This window comes from Pongo pygmaeus, chromosome X (genome assembly GCF_028885625.2).
Source record: "Pongo pygmaeus isolate AG05252 chromosome X, NHGRI_mPonPyg2-v2.0_pri, whole genome shotgun sequence".
Classification (NCBI taxonomy): Eukaryota; Metazoa; Chordata; class Mammalia; order Primates; family Hominidae; genus Pongo; species Pongo pygmaeus.
In genome coordinates, this window is record NC_072396.2 from 18,863,258 (window position 1) to 18,878,143 (window position 14,886).

Here is a 14,886-nt window from a genome sequence, read left to right on the forward strand (position 1 = left end):
TGCCAAAATCCCAGTTTATAGTTGTAAACTCCTAAGGTTTTAAAGCACAGCTACAGGCTAACTGCCCAAAGACCTGCTACCCACCGACTTTCGTGAAGGACTTGAGTTAATGGCAGGGCATGTCAATTTACTACAGGCAGCTAATGGTGCAACATTTTGACAAAAGAACTGGATCTGGTTACAGGCTGTTCCTATTATCACTGCAGTCTAGATTTATGGTTTCTAACACTGGCCCTACAAGAAATAATGGAAATGATGACAACAACAATCCCCACTAGACAACAGACTGCAGAAAAGCATGCAATAAACCACAATCTGAAGAGACCAGAAAGCTAAACATCCTTGAAAATACCTCAAACACGAGGTAGGTGTCAGCAAATTACCCATTCAAATATTTCTACAACTTCTCAAATTTCAACACAAAAAAAATCTCAAATCAGAGTCTCTAAAGTAATCTAAAATCCAACAATATCTAAATATACTTATTATTGCCTACTATATATTAATTCTTTTAATGACCAAAGATGCTGTGTTTCATTTGAACAGATTTATGAAACTCTATCAAGTTAGTTAAAAATTAATACTGAGTATACCGCTTTTCAAATAACATTAAAGAGAAAAATACTCCAAATAACATTTTTAAAAATATTTCAAAAGGAAAAAAAAGCAACAGTTCATAGCAAAGGGCACATGTTTCCAAATGTATTCAAAGAGGAAGAGAACTGAAAAGAAGAAACACATTTGATTCAGCATTTAAAAATAAACATATAATCAAACCTTAAACCAGCTAAAACTGATGAAAGGTAGGAAAAGTGGCCAAATGTTAACAAAAAAAAAACCAAGCACTTTGTCAATACACTTAAAAAACTATGTCAAGGCTATAAGGTACATACCAAACAAATGGAGCTGTTTGTCTATAATTCGCCACCAGTTAATCTTTATGAGAAACAGAGGTTGAGAAAAATCAAATGTGTATTCTAAATACAACCAAAGAGAGCCCCACAAACTTTTCTCTGAGAAATGAAAGCATCTTCAAGGTATGCCCTAGAATCATAATGTATCTGTCCCTTCTGAAGTTTACAACAGTACGTTACCACTAAAAGTGGGCACTCTCTTTCCCCTCTTACAACAATTTGCTCCTATAAACTTAGGAAGAGGCAGAGCGGTAGCCATAAACACAGGTCACAAGTGGTAGGTAATCAAATGCTATCTTCAGTTTCCCAGGTCTTTATTCACAGCTTATTCCACAGGTTTTAACTCTTCAAATAAGGAATTCATGTAGTCTAGGTCAAATGATCATGATATTAAGATGAACAGCACCATCATATTCACTGCTACAGGATCTTCAAATATTTCACTTTTCACACAATAAGATATCTCCATTGCTTATGTTAAAACCTCTCCAGGCTGGGCGCGGTGGCTCACGCCTGTAATCCCAGCACTTTGGGAGGCCAAGGCAGGTGGATCACTTGAGGTTAGAAGTTTGAGACCAGCCTGAACAACATGGTGAAACCCCGTCCCTACTAAAATTATTTTTTAAAAAATTAGGTGGGCATGGTTGCGCACGCCTGTAATCCCAGCTCCTCAGGAGGTTGAGGCAGGAGAATCACCTGAACCTCGGAGGCGGGGGTTGCAGTGAGCCAGGATTGCACCAATGCACTCCAGCCTGGGCAACAGAGCGAGACTCCGTCTCAAAAAAAAAAAAATAAACCAGTATTATTTCTAAGGTTGCCAAGGTAACCTTAGAAATAGACAACATAATGACAAAATAAACAAAATTGCCTTTCTCATGAAAACCAAAGAACACATACACATTTCAAATCTTGATAGTTTCTAAAATTTTTTCAAGTTATTTTTAAGAACCACCATTGGCAGGGCGAGGTGGCTCACGCCTGTAATCTCAGAACTTTAGGAAGCCAAGGCAGGAGGATCACTTGAGGCCAGGAATTCGAGAACAGCCTGGCCAACATGGTGAAACCCCATCTCTACTAAAAATACAAAAATTATGAAAAATACAAAAATTAGCGGGCATGGTGATGTACACCTGTAATCTCAACTACTCAGGGGCTGAGGCACAAGAATTGCTTGAACACAGGAGGCAGAGGTTGTAGTGCGCCAAGATCACACCACTGCACTCCAGCCTGGGCAACAGACAGAGCAAGACTCTCAAAAAAAAAAAAAAAGGCCGGATTCGGTGGCTCATGCCTGTAATCCCAGCACTTGGGGAGGCAGCAGAAGTGGATGGATCACCTGAGGTCAGGAGTTTGAGACCAGCCTGGCCAACACGGTAAAACCCCATCTCCACTAAAAATACAAAAATTAGCCAGGCTCGGTGGCGCACGCCTGTAGTCCCAGCTACTTGGGAGGCTGAGGCAGGAGAATCACTTGAACCTGGGAGGCAGAGGTTGCAGTGAGCTGAGATCGTGCCACTGTACTCCAGCCTGGGTGACAAAACGAGACTCCATCTCGGAAAAAAAAAAAAAAAATTAGCTGGGTGTGGTGGTACATGCCTGTAGTCCCAGCAACTCGGGAGGCTGAGGCAGAATTGCTTGAAGCCAGGAGGCAGAGGTTGCAATGAGCCGAGATTGCACCTGCACTCCAGCCTGGGTAACAGAGCAAGACTCCGTATCAAAAAAAGAACTACCACAAACTCTTTTTATAAATGGTAACCAAAGCCTAAGGTACTCAAAGTCTAAAAAATGTACTTACCACTAAATTATACCAGTATTCATATAATGGTATAAATTATGCCATTTTAATCTAAGATAAACGCCAGTGGTTTCTTTTATCTATTTCCCCAAGACAAAGAGATCATGAATATTAAGCCCCAAAGCCAGAGAAGGGTATAAACTCTTCTTTCAAAATTACCAACACGGCCGGGCGTGGTGGCTCACACCTGTAATCCCAGCACTTTGGGAGGCCAAGGCGGGAGGATCACCTGAGGTCAGGAGTTTGAGACCAGCCTGGCCAACTAGGTGAAACCTTGTCTCTACTAAAAATGCAAAAAGTAGCTGGGCATGGTGGCACGCCCCTGTAATCCCAGCTACCCGGGAGGCTGAGATGGGAAAATTGCTTGAACGCAGGAAGCAGAAGCTGCAGTGGGCTGAGATCGTGCCACTGCACTACAGCCTGGGCAACAGAGCGAGAGCCCATCTCAAAAAAAAAAAAAAAATCACCAACATTTGCCATTTTCAAAATGTCCAGGTTTTTAGTTCCTGGAATCAACAATCAGTTCAAATTCTAAGGTATTATATAGTAATTCTCAGACATTAATAATGGTTCTAAAATTATTAGGGATGCTTGATTTGCCCACTGCAAACTACAAAACACCTTCTGGCAATGCCAGACTAATCTTTGCACCACAGCTCATAGCTCTAAGGCTGATAGCTGGCAGAGCCCACTTTGTTCTTGTATATCCTAAAAATCAGGAATATGGCTATGAGGAGACAGTGAGACCTACCCTCCCCACCCCGAGAGGGGAGCTAATAGAGACCACCTCCGATTTCCATTCACAAGTGGAATGAGAATAGAGGGAGAAAAATGGCAGACAGGATAACCAGGCAAAAAAAAAAAAAAAAAGACTAGAGGTGACTAATAAGGCAAACAGCAGAGGATACTACTGTATCCACCCGTGTTCCAGTTACTAGAGTTACAAAAGTCATTGCTATTAACCCCAAAAGAAAGGCAGTAAAATAGTCAAGTGAAACTTTTCTCTCCCACCCCCAAGAGCTCAAACTAAAATTGGGATTTGGCTCTTCCTTAAATGGAACAAGTGGCTACATCAAGTTAATTCAAAAGACTTGGTATTTACTCAGCCTTTTCAAGGCACTTTACCATCATTAATTATTTCTCAGTGAGGCAGCAAAGGATTACCCTGACCATTTCACTGATGCGGAAACAGACACCAACAGCAAAGGGAACAGGGGCAGGAAGAGGGGTGATAGGAAGCATCTGGGAGGAACAGGCAGGCAGCTAAAAAGGAACAAGCCCAAAAGAAAATAAGAGTCACATCTGGCTTATAGCTGAGGATCATAACCCTTATTTGTTATTTCTGAGCTCAGAGATTTCTGCAATATTTTGAAAAAACAAAGTGCTTTAAAATACCAGTTAAAACTTAATTACAGCTTAAACTACTTAGTAATAGAAGTTGCTTAGTATTAAAAAATACCCCATCTCCAGAGCACATATTGATTTCTATTTATACCAGCAACTCATTTTTCCCCTCAAGCTTAACCAGTATGTTATCTATTTGAACCAGAAAATAATCTCATGAAAATATATAGCTTTATATAATCCTAACCAAAAAATCACAAAGTTAATATCACGTTAAGTCAGAAATAGTTTGCAGTTACACTCAGAATTTTGTTTGGAGGATTATGACAAAAATACTGACTTCTCGAGTTCGCCCTTTGAATGAAAGGAATACTTGTTGTATATTCGTATTGATTTTTTTAGCTATAACCCCGTGAAATTTTCAGGAACAAACCATAGGTGGAAAGCCTTAAACACCCTGAAATTAGCACACATAGTGGGCTCTGAATGAACTGAACTCCATAGTAAAGACAGCACAGGTGCTTAATAAAGATGTGTTGATGGAATCATAAATCAAAAGGACTGATCAACCACCTCACGAGAAAAACTGATACACCTTTTTTAGACTGACTGCAATGTTTTTTGTACATGTTATGACACTATCAACTTTAAAGCATTCGCACATATAATGCAGTAGAGTTACAGTAGTCTTTTTTCCAACTACCAATTCCAAAGCAAATCAGGTTCTCCGGGGTAAACAAGTATACATCCTTAAGAAGTTCATATGACTGCATGATATATATATAAAGTTCATTCAAAACTTTCAAAGCCAGTTTAAATGGTGTTTTTTCTTTACATTCTATCAAACTGTTTTAAAGGTTATAGATAAAGCTAAATACAAGGCATCAGGTGACTACTCATAAACTCAATCTTTTCTCAAAAATCCCACTGGATTCACTTCCAAAAGCTTATTTTCACATTCCTCCCATTAAATAGAAAAAAAAAAAAAAAAACACAAACAGCCTGAAAGCACATTCGTAATTGGAAATATTTTATTTAATGAGTAATTAAGAAAAATAAAAGAAAGGCAAAATCGTCATTATTGAAAAACATTTCCCTCGCTGTTATTGAAAAGAATTAAATATGCGTTTATGAACCATTGTTATAAAACAATTGCTCATCATAGGCAGCTGTACTCCATAAATGTTGTACATCTTAAAATACTTTTCCCTCAAAACAGAAATATGAATAGCTCTGAGGGCATTAAAATGTAGCAGCATCTGAAGCTGTTTCAGGGAAAAAAACAACTATCTCCAATACTTTTGTAAATCATATGATCATAAGCAAGTTATTCACGTTCCCTGCCTCAGTTTACCCCCACTAACCGATCCATTAACTTTCCAGAGATGCCCTAAAGTAAGTCATAAACGTTAACCTCCTAATTTACAAACAAGAAGCAAATTTCAAGTTGCAATCACACTTTGTGATGCTTGACAAATGTTTAACAACCTCTTTTTAAAAAATCAATAGTCTCAAATGGGAGCCTGTAAGTAAATATTTGTGCTGCCCAAACATTTGGGGGGTGGGGGAGCCGAATTACAAGTCGGCCCAGGAAGCTATCTATGCACAACCTCGAGGCGCAAAATCGAGCAAATTCGCCTAGACCCATTCTCCCTCCGGCTCTTCACACCTGGATGGGGCCAAGCACTATCCAGGTGGAAAAAGCGAGAAAGGTAAGAAACCATTTCGAGACTGTTTCTAAGTGACGGCAGCAACTTTTTTTCGGTCAGGCCGGGAGGCCGCCTCTCCACCTCTCAGGAGGCTTAGAGCCCCCCCTCGCCTCCCCGCCAGCCCCGGACGGGACGCGCCCTCCGGTCCCGCTGCACCGCTAGGGTGAGCCACCGGCGCCCCCAGCCCCCGCCAGGAGCCCGGCGGCGCGCACCTGGCACCAGGATTCGCGCCCGCACGCCGCCACAGGCGCATCCTTCCGGGCCGACGTTTCCCTCCCAAACTCCAAAAGTTATCTCATCCCAGACCAGGCAAAGTTTACCTCCCTCCTCGGCCCCGCCGCCCACCGTGATGCCCCTCAGGCCCCAGCCCGGCCCTACCCACGGCAGGGAGGATGCGCCGGAGGGCGCTGTCCGCGCTGCAGGCGAGGGGGCGGATGGAAGCTATCGGCCGGGCGCCCAAACCCCGCGGCGGCGAAGAGGCCCCGGGGCGGCGTAAGGGGAAGCGCGAGAGCGGCTGAGGGGCGTCCGCGGAGGGCGCCGGGGGCGGGAGACCAGAGCGCGAGGCCGAGCTGAGATGGGACATCGGCGGGATCGTAAGGGGGCGTTCCTCGCACGGGACGCGCGCTGATGGCTTCTACCCGCCCGCCCACGGACAACGGTCAGGGTCCGGGAGACAGCTCCGCCTCTCCATTCCTTACGGGGCCCGGAATCACCACGTACCTCCAGTCTCGTCGGTGAAAACAACGAAATTCTGTCCCACCGATCGCGCGAGCCGGCACCGAGCTTCACACCGCCGCCGCCATGTTTGAGAAGCCGCGCGCGGCGCCGCGCATGCCCCGCAACCGCCACTGCCGCCCCGCCCCCCGCGCGGCCGGCCCGCGTGCCCTGGGGTTGCCGCGAGCACGCCCTTTGACCGCCGCCGCGTGCGGGGCCCGAGCCGGGGTCAAGCCGAGCGCCACCGCAGGCAGTGGCGGACCGTGAGACACTGTGAGCCCGGGAAAGCCCTTGGCACTTTGCCTCCTACCCCCCACGCCTACGCCAAATGAAAAACCAGTCGCAGCCCAAGCACCCGAGGCCGTGGGGAGCCCCTCGATGGGACCCCGGGTTCCGCGTCAAGTTCCATTCCGGGAACTCGCTCCCCTTCGCTGTCGCCTTCGAATCCTGGCCACCACCCACCCTGGCCACGCACCCAAAAAGAAGGCGCTTCCCTCGGAACTCAAGCAAGTTCGAGGAGCAGGGAGAAGCAGCTGGTTACAGCAGCTTGAGGAAAGCCACTGCTTGGCGGGTTGCAGCATAGTCCTTGAAACTGCTTTTTTTTTTTTTTTTTTTTTTTCCATGAGTTTTTGCCACGCATTCCCCTCCCAGCTTCACTCTCTGGATTTCGTTCTTCCTCTAAACCCAGGGTTGAGCTAACGGGAACTAGATGAACCCGCAGGGGGAAATCACTTGCTTACTGACTCAGGAGCATCCCCGAGAGTGCGTTTTGGGGTCCCTTCTGCACGCTCCCTTTCCCACCGGGCAAGGCCCATAGCGCAAGTGGAGGTCGCACCAAGGAGGGGGCGTAAAAATAGCTTTAAAACGACCAGTGAATCTCTCAGCACAAATTACAGCAAACAGAACGCCGGAGAAAAACATCTGTCCCTCGTTCTCAGGTTAGGTATAAGCTGATTTCAAACTTTTGTTTGAAAAATAATACAATGTGCTATGTTAGCCAAAAACAAACCATTGGTAGGGCTTCTCTCTCTAGAACTCTTTCCAAAGCTGGGTGTAGGTTTTGCATCTGTGATCGCCTAACTTAGTGCAGAAGGCATGATATACTTTTTAAATAATGATTTGGAAATCAGAGCTTAAAACTAAGAACAAAAAACTCCTGTGGAATATATCCATTGTCTACAACGCAGGATAGAATTTTCCAGTTGCAGCTTCTGCAGTATTAAGCAAAAGTCAAAGTGTTTATTATATCTAAACATTGGCAAGTGGCACAGAATCAAATGGATCTATTATTTAATCCTTTAAAAATGAAAACCTAAATGTTAATGCCAAATTCAAGTAAACTTTAAAGCGAAAATAGAAAGACTAAGTTGATGATATGCAAATATTAAAGTGAGATTTGGTCCTATCAATTCTATAATGTATATCACATAGGAGAAAATGTTGGAGTGTTCTAAGATGAAGGTTCAAACATATTTTTTTATTTGTTTTGTTTTTTGAGACAAGAGTCTCGTTTTGTCGCCCAGGCTGGAGAGCAGTGGCACGATCTCGGCTCACTGCAACCTCCGCCTCCCGGGTTCAAGCGATTCTCCTGCCTCAGCCTCCTGAGTAGCTGGGACTACAGGCGCATGCCACTAGGCCCGGCTAATTTTTTGTATTTTTAGTAGAGACGGGGTTTCATCGTGTTAGCCAGGATGGTCTCGATCTCCTGACCTCATGATCCACCCGCCTCTGCCTCCCAAAGTGCTGGGATTACAGGCGTGAGCCACTACGCCCGGCCCAAACATGTTTTTAAAAGCCTGAAAGAGGCCAGACACGGTGGCTCACGCCTGTAATCGCAGCACTTTGGGAGGCCGAGGCGAGTGGATCACCTGAGGTCGGGAGTTGGAGACCAGCGTGACCAACATAGAGAAACCCTGTCTCTACTAAAAGTACATAATATTAGCCGGGCGTGGTGGCACGCGCCTGTAATCCCAGCTACTCAGGAGGCTGAGGCAGGAGAATCACTTGAACCTGGGAAGCAGAGGTTGCCGTGAGCCGAGATCGCGCCATTGCACTCCAGCCTGGGCAACAAGAGCGAAATTCTGTCTCAAAAAAAAAAAAAAAAAAAGCCAGAAGGAGATCTTTAACAGGAAGAAATTAAACAGAGGTTTAATCTAAACAAACCTTATTATGGGCACCAGCAGGGCTGAGGAGGACTTAAATTCTTAATTAGTGGCCACTGTCCTTCTAATCTCGATGCAATGGAAATATTTGAAATTCACCTCTACATTCTACGTATGAAAGATTTATTTGGGACTCCATCTCAAAAAAAAAAAGAAAGATTTACTTTGGCTTATCACATACCTTTTTTACGTCTATGGACTCTATTAAATTGTAGGAATCCTACTATGATTGCTGAATTGCCTGGCTCACTGATGCCTAATCTATTTTTCATATTTCTGTTAACATGAAATTACTGAAGCCTTTACTCTAAAAATGAAATTTGAATTATCTATCCTAGAACATCTCAGTTACTATCCTCACCAAAGGATTTATAGATGTGTGACTCTTCGTTATATTAAATCTGAGTTATTGATAATAACAATAGCTACCATTTATTGAGCATGTGCTAAGAATCACGCTTAGTCTCTTTAGAGATAAATTTCCAATATTTGCAATGTTCTTTCACAACTTTCCTATGAGGTAGATACTCTCATTCCCATTTTACAGATGAGGAAAATAAATTAATACACAGCAAATAAGTGGCAGTTAGCTTCTGAATATATTAATATATTCAAATATGTCCTAATAATTCCTTCCACCCTTGTCATCAATTGTGCTTTTGTCCACTACGTATATAAAGTTTTCAATAATTATTTTATTATACCCTGCTTTTCCACCTTTGCCAAAATAAATTTGAGACAGCTTTTTCATAATGTTAACACAGGTTGGAACATCACCGTTTCTCTTACATTATATGTAAGTCTCTTGCACATAGTAGGAATTTGGTAAATATTTGTTGAATGAGTGAATAGATGAATGGATAAATGAATACCTACTATTATTATGTTCAATTAACTTTGCCTAGAAAACATGAAAATAAAGAAATTGTGAACTGAAAGAGTAAGAACTAAAGCTGGTGAAATCCAAGTTTTCATGATTTATTTTTCAAGCCTCAGATTTGCTCTTGTGAATTTGCTCTTACAGTTCTCCTGATTTGGCCCCAAACCTGTGACAACCTTCAAAAAAACACATCACCCCACCCAGTCCAAGTCCAGGGCAAAATACTCCTGTATTTCAAGTGTGTTTTATTACTTCCTTTTGTACCTTTTTTAAGAGTTCGATATTAGATTGAAAAGATAGTCTTCCCTAGATAAGCAAGTTTAATCTAGATCTTCATCAGTACACATGCTTATGTTGAAACAATATCGGCCAGGCGCAGTGGCTCACACCTGTAATCCCCCCACTTTGGGAGGCCGAGGCAGGTGGATCACCTGAGGTCAGGAGTTTGAGACCAGCCTGGCCAACATGGCGAAACCCCTTCTCTACTAAAAATACAAAAATTAGCCAGGTGGCGTGGCGGGTGCCTGTAATCCTAGCTACTTGAGAGTCTGAGGCAGGAGAATCGCTTGAACCCGGGAGGTGGAGGCTGCAGTGAGCCGAGATCGCGCCACTGCACTCCAGCCTGGGCCACAAGAACGAAACTAAGTCTCGGAAAAAAAAAAAAAAAAAAAAAAGAAACAATGTAATTTGCATACATAAAGTTAACGTTTTAGGATTAGTGAACACTCCCTCTAGTTTTCCTACTAAATGGGCATCTTTCTCCCTAAAACACAGAAGCCTAACTAAGCCTGGCAGAGACTGGAGCTCCAAGTTGTAACTAGTAAACCCACTATTCATATTTTCACCTTAGTGTAAAAATCCATAGAATGGGTATTAAATAACTGATTGTTTAAAATAGTGACTTTACAAACATCTTCAGATCCATGTTTCTAACAATTTGCCCTTTTTTCCCCATTAAACCAAGAGCACATATCTGTAAGATATAAATTGTTTTCAGTATTGTTATGGTTGCTTACAATAAACCTCTTTTTTTAACTTCAAAATAGTAACTTCCCTGGAAAAAGATCAAGAAGTGAAGTGCAATAGGAAGACAGAGAAGCCAGTCTAACAGGAAGGCATCGTATTCTAGCAAAAGGAGGACCAGCCCTGTCTCTTGTCTGGAATCTCAAGTCTATCATTAGTCTATGTCAAGTAACTATATTTCTTTAGAACCTTTCCATGCCTCAGATTGTTTTAATTTTTTTAATGGGGATAATAAAATCTGCTACATTTACTTCACAAATGGGGAAAATACTAGTCAAATCTATCAGAAAACCACATGGTCTTTGCTTAACAAATCCCCACATTTAAAAAAGTAAAATTACATTAGCCTTTTACCAACAAAGTGCATGACACCTAAGCTGACTTTGGCCAAGTCAAGAGTTTTATATGCTGTGAAAACTGGCATAACCTCAGTGAACACTACACTGCATTTGACCATTATTACATTCAGTCAGTCCTTCATTCAGTGATGTATTGAATGCTTAACTTGCCACTCTGCCAGAAGTGAGAATACCAGGATGAATAAGACAGTTTGAATACTCCAGGAGTTTACACCCCATCCAAAGAGGAGAGACAGAGATAGATAGACGTATGTTTTAAGATCTTCAGAGGAACTAGGATCTATTACCACACCCTTCCACATATCGAACCTTTTTAGATGTACCTATATTATATTTTTTGTATAACTAGATGAATGGAATTGCAGTTGACCAGCTGACAACTGGCCTTTTGGACATTTCACTAAAACATTTATCATTTTGATTTTCATGCCTGTAATCCTAGCACTTTGGGAGACCGAGGCAAGTGGATCACTTGAGCCCAGCAGTTTGAGACCAGCCTGGGCAATATGGCAAAACCTCGTCTCTACACAATACATACATACATACATACATACATAATCCAAAAATTAGCTGGGCATGATGGTGCACGCCTGTAGTCCCAGCTACTCAGGAGGCTGAGGTGGGAGGATGGCTTGAGCCCAGGGAGGTCGAGGCTGCAGTGAGCAAGATCACACCACTGAATTCCAGCCTGGGTGACAGAGTGAGACCCTGTCTCAAACAAAAAAAAAATTATTTTACACCTTTTGTTCTGGTTATTCTCCATTTGAGTCCTTCCCCCTCACCCACGGCCCTTTCTTCTGGGACCTCAGTTCTGGCAGTGACAGTGGCAGTGGCAGTACAATGACAGCTCCTGGCAGGGGTCCCCTTTTCACAGCTTTGGTTCTCACTGCGTCTTCAGGAAGGTGAGGGGTTGGGGAAGAAGCAGGTACACCTTCTAGCTTCCGCCAGTCCCTGGCTCCTTCAGCATCTTTTGCTAGTTCCCTTGAACCTACCCACACCTCTGTAAATAACCCAGTAAATTCAAAATCACTTATGACTACATCTTCTGTTTCTGCTGGGACCATTATTGAAACAGTTTTCTTTTCATATTTCAAGCCAACCAACTGTGGGGCTGGGAGCCTCAAATATTTCTGTAAAGTGTTTGAGAACGTAGAGACCTGAAGCACTGTGTCTATAGCACTTAAAGATTTCACAGCCTGTTTTATGGAAGGCACTATAATACTATGAGCTACGAGTGGATAAAATTGATTTGAAGAAAGTGTCTTAGAGTGAAGGTTAAAGAAGATAAGGTATGAAAAGCACCTAAATGCTATCCGGTTGATAACAGACTCTCCACAAGTGTTAGTTCCTCATGCGCCTATTTTTTAAGAGGGTAAAAGAAGTGACATTTGAGTTGAGACGGGAAGAATGCAGAGTTTGACAGACACAGAAGCACATAGAGAACAGCATGTGCACAAAGTAATGAAAAGTCACTGCAGCGGCCGGGCGCGATGGCTCACGCCTGTAACCCCAGCACTTTGGGAGGCTGAGGCAAGTGAATCGCTCGAGCTCACGAGTTCGAGACCAGCCTGGGCAACATGGTGAAACCCCGTCTCTACCAAAAATACAAAAAATTAGCCAGGCGTGTGGTGAACGCCTGTGGTTTCAGCTACGCAGCAGGCTGAGGCAGGAGAATCGCCTGAGCCTGGGAAGCGGAGGTTGCAGTGAGCCGAGTTCGCGCCACTGCACTCCAGCCTGGGAGACAGGATAAGACCCCGCCTCAAAAAATAATCATAAGAAGAAGAAGGGGTCAATTTAGACAGGACTTGGAGTGCTATGCTAAGGTATCTGAACTTCATTCTGTGGGGAATGGGGATCCATTGATGGTTATTAAGCAGAAAACTTGTAGAAACAATTGCAGATCCCACCACCCCTCTAGCTGCTGCTACCACTCGGAGGGCTCTGCCCACCTCTCCTAGTGGAAACGTGATGTCTGCAAGAGCAGCCAGAGATGGGATGAGCACTGACAGGGGACCACTGGCTGGAGTGGGCGGAGGCTGGGAACAGTCAGGGCAGTTTGAGTTTCATGGTCACAGGGAGAGTGACGCGCAGCACAGTAGGCAGCAAGCCAGCTGGATTAGCAATCCAGAAGGCCAAGTGTGGTCTCATCCTTTTTTTTTCTTCAGTTGAGGTTTAACCTACACATAGTAAAGTGCAGAAATTATAAATCTACAGCTTAATTTTTTATATATGCATACAGCCACTTGTTGTCACCAACACCAAGTTATAAACATTTCTGGCTGGGCACGGTGCCTCACACCTGTACTCCAACACTTTGGGAAGCTGAGGCAGAAGGATCACTTGAGGCCAGGAATTCGAGACCAGCCTGGGCAATATATCTCTCACTGTACTTGGGACTACAGGTGCGCACCACCATGGCCAGCTCATTTAAAAATTAAATTAGCACACCTGTAGTCCCAAGCTACTGGAGAGGCTGAGGTGGAAGGATCCCTTGAGCCCAGAGTGCAATACTGCAATGAGCTATGATCACACCACTGCACTCCAGCCTGGGTGAGAGAGCGAGACCGTGTCTCAAATAAATAAACAAACAAACATTTCCACTACCCCAGAAAATCTTCTCATGACACCTCCTGCTTGGGTAACCATTATTCTGATTTCTATCACTATAGATTAGTTTTCCCTGTTCCTGGATATCTCATCAATGGACTCGCATAATATGTCCTCTATTGAGTCTGGCTTCTTTCACTAAACATTATGTCCTTGACGTTCATCCCTGCTGGTAAAGCATCACCCTCATTTTAGGAAATGTTGCAGACAGCTTCCCTGTACCCCTCTTCTTTTTTATCAAAGCTATTGTAATTTGCCTTCCAATTATTTTCTCCTCCTTCTTACAGTGAATTATCTTTCATTAAGGCCTCCAATTATATTAAACCTTAGTCATCTTAATAATGAAAGCTTTGCTTTAATTCATAGCCAACAGCAGTTTTCACCTTTCACCTGTGCAGGGTATTGTGTAGGTAAATTGTGGAGCCTTCCTCCCCTTAGAGTCCTCGATCTAAATACAGATTTGAGGCCGGGCGCGGTGGCTCACACCTGTAATCCCAGCACTTTGGGAGGCCGAGGCAGGCTGAGGTCAGGAGTTCAAGGCCAGTCTGGCCAACATAGAGAAACCCCGTCTCTACTAAAAATACAATAATTCGTTGGGTGTGGTGGTACACGCCTGTATTCCCAGCTACTCGGGAGGCTGAGGCAGGAGAATCTCTTGAACCTGGGACACAGAGGTTGCAGCGAACCAAGATCGCACCATTGCACTCCAGCCTGGGCAACAAGAGCAAAACTCCATCTCAAAAAACTAAAAATACCCAGGCACGGTGGCTCACGCCTGTAATCCCAGCACTTTGGGAGGCCGATGCGTGTGGAACACCTGAGGTCAGGAGTTCGGGACCAGCCTGGACAACATGGTGAAACCCCGTCTCTACTAAAAATATAAAAATTAGCTGGGCGTGGTGGCGGGCGCCTGTAATCCCAGCAACTCGGGAGGGTAAGGCAGGAGAATCACTTGAACCTGTGAGGCGGAGGTTGCAGTGAGCCGAGATCGTGCCGTTGCACTCCAGCCTGGGCGACAAGAGCGAGACTCCGTCTCAAAAAAATAAAAATAAAAATAAAAATAATACAGATTTGTAAACCAGCGTGGTGGTTGGGAAGAAAAACATATTTAGAGGCCCTTTGCATTCCATGTATACCACCTATGTGGGCATTTTTATTCTGCTTGTTTGCCTCTGTCTTGCCAAAAACAAGCAAAAAAAAAAAGCAAACAACCAAGAAAAATTGATTGGAAAGGCATAAAGTCAAATGAATATAGGTGATATAGCTTACATGTTGCCCCCTTTAAATCTCATGTTATACTGTAATCCCTAGTGTTGGAGATGGGGCCTGGTGGGAGGTGGATTTCTCATGAATGTTAGCACCAACCCATTGGTGCTGTC

The 14,886-nt window shown here is 43.8% G+C and overlaps 1 protein-coding gene across 7 annotated transcripts in view; it reads right to left on the bottom strand.

Moving 5' to 3' along the window:
* Window positions 1-7,000, bottom strand: part of SCML2 (Scm polycomb group protein like 2) — a 117,341-nt gene extending 110,341 nt beyond the window's left edge. For 2 of the 7 annotated variants that reach the window (XM_063660905.1, XM_063660908.1), the window contains exon 1: window positions 6,483-6,565. The gene's annotated coding sequence lies outside the window, so the exon portion shown is untranslated. Of the gene's footprint in view, window positions 1-6,482; window positions 6,596-6,951 lie in introns of those variants that run through there. The other 5 variants (XM_063660906.1, XM_054472741.2, XM_063660909.1 and 2 more) reach the window with 5 other exon arrangements.
* Window positions 7,001-14,886: the final 7,886 nt, after the last annotated feature.